A 13,392-nucleotide genomic window follows, 5' to 3' on the forward strand; every position below is an offset into this window, starting at 1 on the left:
CTTAATTGAATTTAAAACTAATCATGAATTCCTATGAGGAATAAATTAATCATTTATCTAAAATTCTGACTTCGATAGTTTTTCTGAATTTTCTCATTACTATCCTAGAGAATATGAAACAGTAGAATTTTCTCTCACAGAGTATTTACTTATTCATTTACCAATATTCATGGGATTTAAACATAGGATTAAAGAGAACTCTTATTTTGATATAAAAATTCTGTATGCATCTATTTATGCATAAAATCCAACTTCTATGGAAATAACACTTTTATATTTAAAAAAATCCTTTTATGCATCTATTTATGTAAAAAAATCAATTTTGATGAAAGTAACACTTTTATAATAAAAAAATTCTTTTATGCATCATTTTATGCATGAAAATCAATATTGATGAAAGTAACACTTATATAATAAAAAATTTATTTCCAATAAACATCTTTCTATGCATAGAATTTAATTCTAATGAAAATCACACTTTTATAATAAAAAATATCCAATATGCATCTTTCCATGCATAGAATTTAATTCTAATGAAAATCACACTTTTATAATAAAAAATATCCAATATGCATCTTTCTATGCATAGAATTTAAATCTAATGAAAATCACTCTTTTATAGAAAAAACATAACCAATATGCATCTTTCTATGCATAGAATTGAAATTTTAATGAAAATAACACTTTTATAATAAAAATATTTCTATTATGCATTTTTCTATGCCTAGAATGAAAATAACACTCTTTAGAATACACAAACGATGGGGATTACTCTTTTTGAATAATAAACGATAAAACTTATTTCACAAAATTTAAGAAAATTTTGCCATAACCTCCTTTGTATGGCTGACCATTTTTTGATTTTTTCTATTCTCAAGTTACTTAAAAATTATCCCAAATGGTTTAAAGCATTCTAAACTAATCAAATTCCACTTTTAAAAGAGAAACAATATGAAAAGTTTAATTCTAACAATTTGATTACTTATCTAGGATAAAGAAAGGCTGAATTTAAGAATGAAGAGAGGGGGAAAGCCTTTCCAACAAGGCATCATTTTTTTCATTTTAAAGAAAATAAAAATTAGAAAACCATTAAAAGGAATAAAGAAAAAGTAGGATTTCTAGCTTACTTGAATTTTTGTGAGCTTTCCTTTGGCTTGATGGTTTGAGGGATCTACTCTTGTTTGCAACAAGAGTGGCAACCAATTCTTTTGAAGAGGGAAAGGTCATAAACTAATAAATTATCAATAAATTCACTGTTTTTGGCTCTGGGGTGGAGTAGAGTAACAGTGCATAAAACACTATTAAGCTTCTACAAAGGGGGGAGGCTTCTATTCATTATAGGAAAAAGTGAGCTTCTAACCAAGCAAACTGATTCTAGAATTTTTCAGATCAGTTTGGTCAATTTTATTTTTGGGTCAGTTTAGCATACTTTTTGGAACTAGACTTGAATTAGGAGAGAGGAGAGATGAAATATCTCAATATTTGAGAATTTAAAACTCCACCACACATGTAAAATAGGTGCCTCCTTCATGAGGGGAAATCCCCACTCTTGAGGTGTCAAAAATTTATTTTTTTAAGTATTTCCTTTGGTCCTTAGTCCACTCTTCATTTTATGTGAGTATTTTCTTTGGTCCTTAGTCCACTCTTCATCTTATGTGAGAATTTACTCGTTTTTGGGGGGATTTCCTTTATTTCTTCAATTTATCTCCTCCATACATTTGGATGAATCTGATTGGCCCCTCAAAACCTTAATTTAAAATTTTTAAAAAATCTAGACCCTTAGGATAAGGCCTTTTGAACAGGTTATAATTTATTTCTAATACACCTTCTGAAAATCTTTTTGAACTTTTGTTTTGGGAAAATTTATTTTAATAAGAAGAGATATTTTTCCATCCAAAAATATCTAAAATCTAAATAACCTCTCTCTAGAATATTTTCTCTCTCCAAGCCAAAATAGGTAGAAACAAGATCATTTATTATTCTGAAGAGGGAATTTGATTATAGGGGAAGATACTAGACTTCTTGAGAAGCTGGGGGGAATCTTACAAGAAATCTGTCAAAGTTAAAATATTCAGATAAATGATTAATTTATTCCTCATCAGAATTTGTGATTAATTTAGAATTCAGTTAAGTGAACATTTGATGAATGAAATTCAGTAAAATAGTAAATAGTAACTGAAATATCACCCCTTTTTGAGAAAGATAGTTCAAGAAGAACCTTATCAGACTCAAACCCTGAATCAGACTATGATCAAGATCAAACTCTTTCGTCAGTTTCGAGGAAAGAAGATGTGACCAGTTCAAGAAAATACACTCGAATCTCCCACCAAATCTGAAACTAAGTTGAGACCCTTCAAATTGATCTGTGGTTCAAAGTTACGGAGGAATTCTGTTATGGAATTCAGACTTCGATGAAGAAGTTTTGGGAATACTAATTTAAGATATACTCATTGTATTCAAAAGAAAATCAAACTGAAAACTTGCATAGAAACCCTGTTTTCTTAAAGGACTGTCTTATGCCAGAATGCTGGAGGGAGCATTTGGTATATATATTTTTCTAAGGGAAGTTTGGTTGCAATAGCTGGCGGGGGGAGTGTTCAAAGGGGACAGCTCATGCGGCAAAACCTACCCAGGTTTTGACCAACCTCGGTACGGTTAAAATGGTGCGCTTCCGATACGATGGACGAGGGCCGACGAAGCGGCCTGAGTGAAGTACCAAGACACCTAAGGAGGATCCTCGAGGGTTCTGACCAGGTGATGCACGGGCTCGCGGTGCCTAGGACACCCATGCATATGTCATGGAAGATAATTGTATGATGAACCAACGATTATTGTAATTTGATACTGGATCTCGTTTTGCTGACCAGTTGGTCTCAACGGAGAGTCCAGATGATACTTTTCTTTTTAGAAAGAAGAATTGGATGGAAATTTTGAGTTATGACATCTGTAATCAATAACTGTTTGTCAATGGATTGTTTTGTTAAAGTTTAAAGAGGAGTGTGTGCGTATCTGTATTCGAAAAGCAAAAGTTAAGAAAGGGATTCAATTATGGGTGGGTGAGTAATTGTCTAGTTCTACCAATTCCAGTGGGCGGTGGCTAACCCATGGGCCGGATGGGGTTAGGCTGGAATCAGTAGAGTTTTAATAATGAAATTGAATAATAGGAATACGTTTAGAACTCGAATAGTTAAATAATAACTTGAAAACTTCTCAAATGAATGAATCAATGGCTGTGCTTGATTCAGTTAGGAAAAAAGCATTGATTTCTTCAAGTTAAGTCTGTAATAGTTTTCCTTCTATCTGGTTTATTCAGGTGAAGGATAGTTTAGTCTCTTGACCCGTTAGAAAATTCGTTAAGAAAATCAAAAAGGTGGAATCGTCCTCGTTTTCCAGGCAAGGAAAATTTTCCCGGTTTTGGTTTCGAAATGACCACCAGATTAGTCTCATGTTCGGACATTCGAGGGCAAGGCCCCGAGTGGAAACTCCTACCCTGTGCAAGAAGAAGCTCCTTTCGCTGCTAACAACCGGGAATCTGGTGCGTGGAGGGGGCAGTGGGATCTCATAGAAGCTGGTGTCAGAGCGCTATTGTAAACTTATGAAACAGTAGCAGAAATTGCCTAAAATTTTAAAGTAAATCTGTAAAAAACATGTTTTCACTTGCTAAGATTATGTTTGAAATGAATTCATAAATTGAAAACTCATAAATTGAACTGGATTTTTAGATGGATACCCCAAATCTGTCTAGCATTCCTAGACTTTCCTAGAGTCAGGATATGATCGCCTTTGCCTTCGAAAATCTCATCAACTCTGCTACAACTCGAGAAAGCAGAGTGAGGCTCACTTGTCACTTTGAGGATCTATACTTTCCTGATCTAGTAGAGTGACATCAGCACATGTGGTTCTCTGGAGGGTGATGTATTAACGTCAATACCAATCAGCTTCAAAGACTCAGGAAGAATATCTCACTAGCCATGATCTTGACAAGGCTAGGAGTTGTTCATTATGTCCAACTCTTTAATCATTCGCCCCAGAATTTTAGAAATTCTTGCCAATTTTTTACACTTCTAAGTCGCTTTATTCCTAGAAGTAGAATTACAGCACCCTTATCAGTGATGAATCGTGTATATCATAGCATGTCTCCATCGCAGTATCACCTTTTTATGCGTACGCGATTGAGGCAATGACTTTTGGAGCCGAGATGCTCTATGTATACATCAAAAACTTTTGATAATAAATGATGTTTTGTAAAAGATTCCAAATTGATTTTGTGGTTGTGAATATTGGTTGGCAAAATTATTAGAGTGAATCGTGTTTTTAAGAATTATGATGGAATAATTATTATTTAAGAAATAAATCTCAAAAATAAAATAATCATAAATCTAATGATGAAGTTAAGTTGACAAAAATCTCGTTTTGTCAGAATCATGAGGCGCGCGGCCTGTGCTAGGCAACCGAATCCTCTTACCGATGTGATGAAGAGTTAGATCCGGATGTTCATAAAGCCCTGCACAATCCCAACCTAGTCCAGTTAAGGGTGAAGGGGAACAGTTAGGAGAAATAGTGGAAAAATTGATTGAGGCAATGGAAGAATATTTTGATGTAGCCAGTTATAATGAGAGGATCAAGATGGCTCTCGCTAGATTAAAAATTGTAAAAACGGCCTGGGTCGCATGGAGGAACCATTGCGAGACAAACCTGTTGAAATATACAAGTGAATAGGTGTGCGAGAACAAGCCCTTGGGGTGGGTGGCAAGAGGTTGTAAAAGAAAATCTGTAAATGTGAGAGAACCTATGAAAAGGTGAGAAGTATCTACTAGGAGAGAATAAAGGGTAGCATGAGGAGACTTAGGAGGTGTGGAGATTTTCTGGGAGAGGTGGAGAGAATCAAGCAAAAGAGAGATGTGGAGATATTCTGGGAGAGGTGGTGGAGAGAATCAAGCAAAAGAGGTTAAGTGAATCAAGGAGAAATCAGTGGGATTGGATGCTTGGATGTAAACTCTATAAATTGAGGCATTGGCCTAATGAGAATTTGTTAGTTTTTTATTATCTATGCCTACATTAAGCTATCAATTAATTGCTCACTAATCACATCTTAATTATCATCTAATCTCTTTATTAATGATGTTGATTCTAGCATTTGATCTATTATAGCTCATCACATTGCTGTATTTTTAACATGGTATCAGAGCCTAACCTAGAATCCATCAAGTTTATGAGCCCATTATCTAACTAATTAAGATTAGTAGATGATTAGAAAATAATCACTTTTTTAGTTATTTTCAAGTAGCCCACTGTACCCCCAGCCAGTTGGAGGGGCTTGTGATCTCCCTCCAGGAGCAACATTAGCTCAAGCCCTTCTAGGCATGCATAGCTATCTCACTTGTGCTCTAGATCTCTGCTGCTCCAGATCAAATTGCTCTAATTCCTCTTGGCCCTAGGGGTTTTCAAGGGTGCTCTACAAGCTGGTGAAGTCAAAATTCGATTCGATCAAGTCTACAGTGAGATCCAAGCTCTTCATCAAATCTGTAGGTGACTTTGGTAAAACAGAGATTAAGCATTCAATGTTTGGTCAAATCTTATGTTTCTTGGCTTAATCCTCTACTAGACTAATTGCTATTGATGGCCTTGAAAGCATTTGAGCTCATTTGAACTCTAAGGCCTCAGATCTGGGCTCCCCGCATACTCTATTTTTTGCACACAAAACAAAGGATTAATTTGCTAATCAATGCTAATCACTATTTTTTGGTATAATTGAGGGTTCAAATTAACCCATTAGATATCTGATACAGATCCCTATAACTTCAGATTGCAATTCAGAGATGGTTTGATACTCCAACGATTCCGTACAAATTGGTTACCCTTGATTTAAATAATTTTTGGTGATTTTATGCTGATAAATCTGTTGTAATCATCTCCTAAACACCAGATTGAGTTGTAAAAGGATAGACACTTCCCTTGAATCTTGAAATTGAATCAAGAGGTAAGACCCCCTTCACATTATCATGAGTACGGCACAATAAATAGCCAAATTTAATGGGAAGCAATTTTACACATGGTAGACAAAAACCATGTATCTGCTTCATGAGGAAAAATCTATGGAGGGCTAGTTGAGGGAAGAGATGAATGCCCAGAGGTGAAGGGAAAATGAGTGGAAGAGCAAGAATGAAAAAGCATTGGGACTTATCGCACTCAGTTTAAATGATGAAATCGTTCATCACATCATAGGGATATAATGGGCAAAAGATTCATGGGATGAACTCAATAAATTATTTGGCACACAAGCTAAAAATTCAAAGATAAATCTACTAATGCAATTCTACAAATTGGATATGAAGGAAAGTGAACCTTTAATCACACACTTGAACAGATATAAAAGCATTAAGCAACAACTGGCAGCTCTATCAACAAAAAGATAGAAGATGATGAGACACTAGTAGTGCTTCTGAGAAGAGTGTGGACAAAGGTGAATATGAAAACATTGTAGCAACACTAAAGAATGTACCTACACGAGATAGAAGGAGCTCTACTAGAGCCAGAGAGCAGATGCAAAGAGAAGAAATGGCTCAACTCAACAGCAGGAGAAGAAAAAGCATTTTTCACCCGGAGGATTCTCTCGAGGATGAGGACGAGGAAGAGGCAGAGTAGCAGGAAAGACCTTCACTTGCCACAACTGTGGAAAGCCAGGACACATGGCAAGAGACTGCCTACAGCAAACCCAATGGAGAAGGAACGACATCAGCAAACTTCATGGAGGCTCCTAAAAGGAAGGGGAGTCAGATCATCTTTTCTGAGAGAGAGAGAGAGAGAGAAAGAAACCGCACAACCCAATGTAACCTACCCCAACAGAGTAAAACCACCTCTGAGCCACCGATGATATAGGCCATGTGGTAGATGTATGTGTGAGCACTTTAGTCAAGGTCACGGGCACTTGTAGTAGCCTTGCACACATATAGAGAGAGAGTGTGTCAAAAGGACTATGAGTTTAGGGACTTGAGGCACTGGTCTCACAGACTATCAAGTAAGAGGGAAACTTGGTATAGGGTCCAGGTGTGCTAGGAGTATTCACTTGAGGGGAGGTGTTGAAATATATAAGTGAATAGGGTGTGTGCGGGAACAAGCCCTTGGCAAGAGGCCGTAAAAGAGAATCTATAAATGTGACAGAACCTGTGAAAAGTTGAGAAGTATCTACTGGGAGAGAATAAAGGGTAGCATGAGGAGATTTAGGAGGTGTGGAGATATTATGGGAGAGGTGGAGAGAATCAAGCAAAAGAGGTGTGGAGATATTCTGGGAGAGGTGGAGAGAATCAAGCAAAAGAGGTGGAGTGAATCAAGGAGAAATCAGTGGGATTGGATGCTTGGATGTAAACTCTATAAATTGAGGCATTGGCCTAATGAGAATTTGTTGGTTTTTTATTATCCATGCCTACATTAAGCTATCAATTAATTGCTCACTAATCACATCTTAATTATCATCTAATCTCTTTATTTAATGATGTTGATTAGAGCATTTGATCCACCATAGGTCATCACATTGCTGTAATTTTAACATGGTATCAGATCCTAGCCTAGAATCCATCAAGTTTATGAGCCCATTATCTAACTAATTAAGATTAGTAGATGATTAGAAAATAATCACTTTTTTAGTTATTTTCAAGAAGTAGCCCACTGTACATCTCCCTCCAGGAGCAACATTAGCTCAAGCCCTTCTAGGCATGCATAGCTATCTCACCTATACTCCAGCCAAGCAAATCGGCACAGCAAATTGCCTTCTACAGCTCAGGAAAATCACAATTCTGTAGGTGCATTCTTTTTGAAGCAAATTTGATATTTTTGCTGCTCCAAATCAAATTGCTCTAATTCCTCTTGGCCCTAGGGGTTTTCAAGGGTGCTCTACAAGCTAGTGAAGTCAAAATTTGATTTGATCAAGTCTACAGTGAGATCCAAGCTCTTCATCAAATCTATAGGTGACTTTGGTAAAACAGAGATTAAGCATTGAATGTTTGGTCAAATCTTGTGTTTAATCCTCTACTAGACTAATTGCTATTGATGGCCTTGAAAGCATTTGAGCTCATTTGAACTCTAAGGCCTCAAATCTGGGCTCCCTGCATACTCTGTTTTCTGTACATAAAATAGAGGATTAATTTGCTAATCAGTAATCAATGCTAATCACTATTTTTTGGTGCAATTGAGGGTTCAAATTGACCATTAGGTATCTAATATAGATCCCTATAACTTCAAATTGCAATTCGGAGATGGTTTGATACTCCAACCATTCTGTACAAATTGGTTACCCTTGATTTAATGTAATTTTTGGTGATTTTATGCTGATAAATCTATTGTAATCATCTCCTAAACACCAGATTGAGTTGTAAAAGGGTAGACATTGCCCTTGAATCTTGAAATTGAATCAAGAGGTAAGACCCCCTTCACATTATCATGAGTACGGCACAAGAAATAGCCAAATTTAATGGGGAGCAGTTTTACACATGGCAGACAAAAACCATGTATCTGCTCATGAGGAAAAATCTGTGGGGGCTAGTTGAGGGAAGAGATGAATGCCTAGAGGTGAGAGGGAAAAATGAGTGGAAAAGAAGGAATAAAAAAGCATTGGGACTTATGGTACTCAGTTTAAATGATGAAATCATTCATCACATCATAGGGATATAATGGGCAAAAGATGGGATGAACTCAATAAATTAGTTTGGCACACAAGCTGAAAATTCAAAGATAAATCTATTAATGCAATTCTACAAATTGGATATGAAGGAAAGTGAACCTTTAATCACACACTTAAACAGATATAAAAGCATTAACTGGCAACTACTATTGGCAAAAAGGTAGAAGATGATGAGGCACTAGCAGTGCTTCTGAAGAGTGTGGACAAAGGTGAATATGAAAACATTATAGCAACACTAAAGAATGTACCTGAATTGAAGCTACACGAGATAGAAGGAGATCTACTAGAGCAAGAGAGCGAAGGAAAAGAGAAGAAATGGCTCGACCCCATAGCAGGAGAAGAAAAAGCATTTTTCACCCGAGAAGGATTCTCTCGAGGACGAGGACGAGGAAGAGGCAGAGTAGGAGAAAGGACCTTCACTTGCCACAACTGTGGAAAGCCAGGACACATGGCAAGAGACTGCTATAGCAAACCCAGTGGAGAAGGAATGACATCAGCAAACTTCATGGAGGCTCCTAAGGAAGTGGAGTCAGATCATCTTTTCTGAGAGAGAGAGAGAAAGAATGAAAAGATGGCGGGGGGAAGAGAGCTTGAGCTCTTGCAAGCACACACACACACACTCACAAAACCCTAATAGAGAACACACAAGGTGAGGCTGAAAATCTTCTTCTTCTTCACTCAACACTCAACACACCATATACAAGATAAGAGTACTCATAATATGAAAGGTACTCAACCAATACATACACGGGTTCTCTATAGTGTGAACCCGACTAAATGAGCTGGTGCTATAACTATGCCAGTCTCTAGAATGGCTGTCACATAGCCTGTCATCCCACTGGCCGCATATCACCCAAGATCTCACCAACCATGCCAGTGGTGTAAGTGTGGGGCCTATCCCCCAGGCGGGTCATCAGTGTCCACCGCCTCACTAGACGAGCTCGATATCTCAACACTCCCCCTCGAGCTCAACTCCATCTCATGTACACCAAGCGAAGCCCTAAATCTACGGAGCTTCTCTGTACCCAATGCTTTGGTGAAGATGTCAGCTACCTGATCCTCTGTGCTGACATAAACAAGGTCAAGGTCTCCTGCCAAGACCTTCTCTCTGACGAAATGGTAGTGGACCTCTATATGCTTCGTGCAGGCATGAAAGACTGGGTTCCTGGCCAACTGTATACTGCTAATGTTGTCACAGAAAATGACAACTTGTCTATCCACTGATAGACCCAAATCTGCAAGTAGCTTTCTCAACCAAGCTACCTCACATGTTGCCATAGCAGCTCCTCTGTACTCAGCCTCTGCTGCTCCAAGTCACAGTAGCACTCCCCAAAGAAAACATGAATCCACTGGTAGATCTTCTATCTGAGATACTACCAGCCCAATCAGCATCTGTGTACCCATGTACACATATCTCTGTCCCAGTCTCATAGAATAGTCCACAATGCAAAGTAGACCTCACATACCTCAGTATGCATCTCACTGCATCCAAATGCGGTTTCCGTGGAACCTGCATAAACTGACTCACCAACCCAACAGCATAGCTCAAATCTGGTCTGGTGATCGTCACGTAGATCAAACTTCCTACTATGCGCCTATACATAGTAGGATCCTCCAAGATCTCTCCTGAATCTACACTCAACTTGCCATTCTGATCCAATGGCACGGAAATAGGCTTACAGCCTGTCATACCATACTTGGACAACATGTCCAAGCCATATTGTCTCTGCAGTAATCCAATACCATGTGGTGACCTAATCACCTCAATGCCCAAGAAATATCTGAGCTCCCCCAGATCCTTCATCTCAAACTTCTGTCTAAGCAAGATCTTTACATCAAAGATCTCTGCATCATGGTCCCTCGTAATGATCAAGTCATCTACATAGATGACAACAAGATCTTTATATCAAAGATCTCTGCATCATGGTCCCCCGTAATGATCAAGTCATCTACATAGATGACAACAAGTACAACCCCTCTATCACCATGTCTCACATACAGCGAGAAATCTGCATTGGCTACATGAAAGCCAATAGTGACAAGATATTCAGAAATCTTGTCAGACATGCTCTTGGTGCTTGTTTTAAGCCATACAAGGCTTTCTTCAACCTGCAAACATGCTCGGGGTGACCCACATCCTCATAACCAGGTGGCTGCAACATATACACCTCTTCTTGCAAATCCCCATGCAAGAATGCATTCTTTACATCCATCTGATGTAAAGACCATTGCTTTGACGCAGCCACTGCTATCACAACTCTCACTGTTGCCATCTTGGCAATTGGGCTGAAAGTTTCCTCATAATCAATGCCATATGTCTGTGCATATCCTTTGGCTACCAATCTAGCCTTGTACCTGTTTATGCTTCCATCACTGTTATGTTTAACTTTGTACACCCACTTGCATCCAATGGCTTTCTTGCCTTCAGGAAATTGCACTAAATCCCAAGTCTCATTTCCATATAGTGCATCCATCTCCTCATCCATAGCTTTCTCCCAACACACATTTCCAACAGCCTCATCAATGGATGTGGGCTCTACAACCTGCACAACCTTTGCCATATATGCATAATGATGTGCCACATAACCATCATATGTAAATCTCTGCACAGGGTTTTTCACTCTCCCAGATCTTCATAGCTTTGCATTCATGGCTTCCATAGCCTTCTTTACACCAGGTGTTCTCATAGCTGGGATCCCAAGCTCCTCATCAAGGCTCATATCTGAGCCACTAGACTCACCATCAACATGAGAATGCCCTCTGCAGAAATGTCAGGCATACCAAGGGGCTCAACCACTTTCTCTTTTCCTTTATGTGATGTACTAATCACAGTTGCAGGACTGGTATTATGACATAGCCTGCCACTCCATGGTCTATCAACAGACCCACTAGATGAGAACTCTCCTGGTCCACTCAAAGACTGTGATTGCTGACCTGCATTTTGTGCAACCACACTTCCACTCACATCAGCCCCAACAACTTCTTTTTCAGCAGCATACCAACTGCTCATCTCATCAAAGACAACATCCCTGCTTACCCTCAACTCACGTGTAGAAGGGTTATTGTTGAAATATACAAGTGAATAGGGTGTGTGCGGGAACAAGCCCTTGGTTAGAGGCTGTAAAAGAGGAGATGTAAATGTGAAAGAACCTGTGAAAAGGTGAGAAGAATCTACTGGGAGAGAATAAAGGGTAGCATGAGAGAATTTAGGAGTGTGGAGTTATTTTGGGAGATATTCAGGGAAAAGAGAAGAGGTGGAGAGAATCAGGCAAAAGGTGGAGATATTCTGGGAGTGAATCATGGAGAAATCAATGGGATTTGATGCTTGATGTAAACTCTATAAATTGAGGCATAGCCCTAATGAGAATTTGCTGGTTTTTGAGTATCCATGCCTACATTAATCTATTTGCTAATTACCCATTAATTACGTCTTAATTATTTGTTAATCACTTTGTTAATGATGTTGATTCTAGTGTTTGATCTACCATAGCTCATCATTATGCTCAAATTTCAACATGGTATCAAAGCCATGCCTAGAATCAATTAGGTTTATGAGCCCATTAGTTAATTAATTAGTATTAGTAGTAGATGATTAGCAAAAAATAAAATTTTTAGTGAGTTTTTCACTTCCCCCTTCACCCCCAGCTAGTGGAGGATCTCTAGCACCTTGCACACATAAAATTAGGGCACAAGCTTCTAACACAAGCTAGCGAACATCCTTGGCTACAAGCTCAGCAAGACGGTGCAGCAAACCGCCAACGGAGGACGCAGAAATCAATGATTTGGTCGGTGCATTTTTTCTGAAGGGAATTGAAGATTTCTCCTTACTCAAGATAAATCCTTCTAATTTCTCTTAGCCCAAGGGGTAATCAAGCATGCTCTACAAGCTGGTGAAGACAGAATTCAATTTCATCAAGTCTACAGTGAGATCCAAGCTCTTCATCAAATCTACAGGTGACTTTGGTAAAACAGAGATTAAGCTTTCAATATTTGGTCAAATCTTGTGTTTCTTGGCTTAATCCTCTACTAGACTCATTGCTATTGATGCCTTTGAAAGCATTTGAGCTCATTTGAAGTCTAAGGCACCAGATCTGGACTCCCTGCATACTCTATTTTTTGCACATAAAACAGTGGATTAATTTGCTAATCAGTGATTAATCATTACTAATCACTGTATTTTGGTACAATTGAGGGTTCAAATTAACCATTAGGTATCTGATACAGATCCCTATAACTTCAGATTTCAAATCGGAGTTGGTTTGATACTCCAGCCATCCCGTACAAATTGGTTACCCTTGATTTAATGTAATTTCTGGTAAAATTGTGCTGATAAATTTGTGAAAATCATCATTTTGCATTTAACCCTTGGTTAATGCCTGTAAATCTCACTCAAAATCAAGATTATTCACAGCCAGAGTTGCATTTTGGAATGTGCATGAGAATGGATGCTATACGCATTATGTATTGGGCACATTGCATCAGTGTAAATATGGGATTAGACACTACCCTTGTCCAGAATAAGGCAAGAGGTAAGACCTGCCGCATAAATTTGGGTTTGCATTGCATAATGATACAAAATAAACATAAAAAGCCCAAAGGAACTGTCAACAAAACATTGAAACATGTTGCTCACATGGAGCAAAATGACCTAATGGACAAGCTCATGGCCCCAGCCATGAAAGAAGAAGAATATCTCTTTCCAAGAAGAGGATCCA

The sequence above is a fragment of the Cibotium barometz genome, chromosome 10 (assembly GCF_041138505.1).
Source record: "Cibotium barometz isolate CiBa-2024 chromosome 10, ASM4113850v1, whole genome shotgun sequence".
In the NCBI taxonomy this organism is placed as follows: domain Eukaryota; kingdom Viridiplantae; phylum Streptophyta; class Polypodiopsida; order Cyatheales; family Cibotiaceae; genus Cibotium; species Cibotium barometz.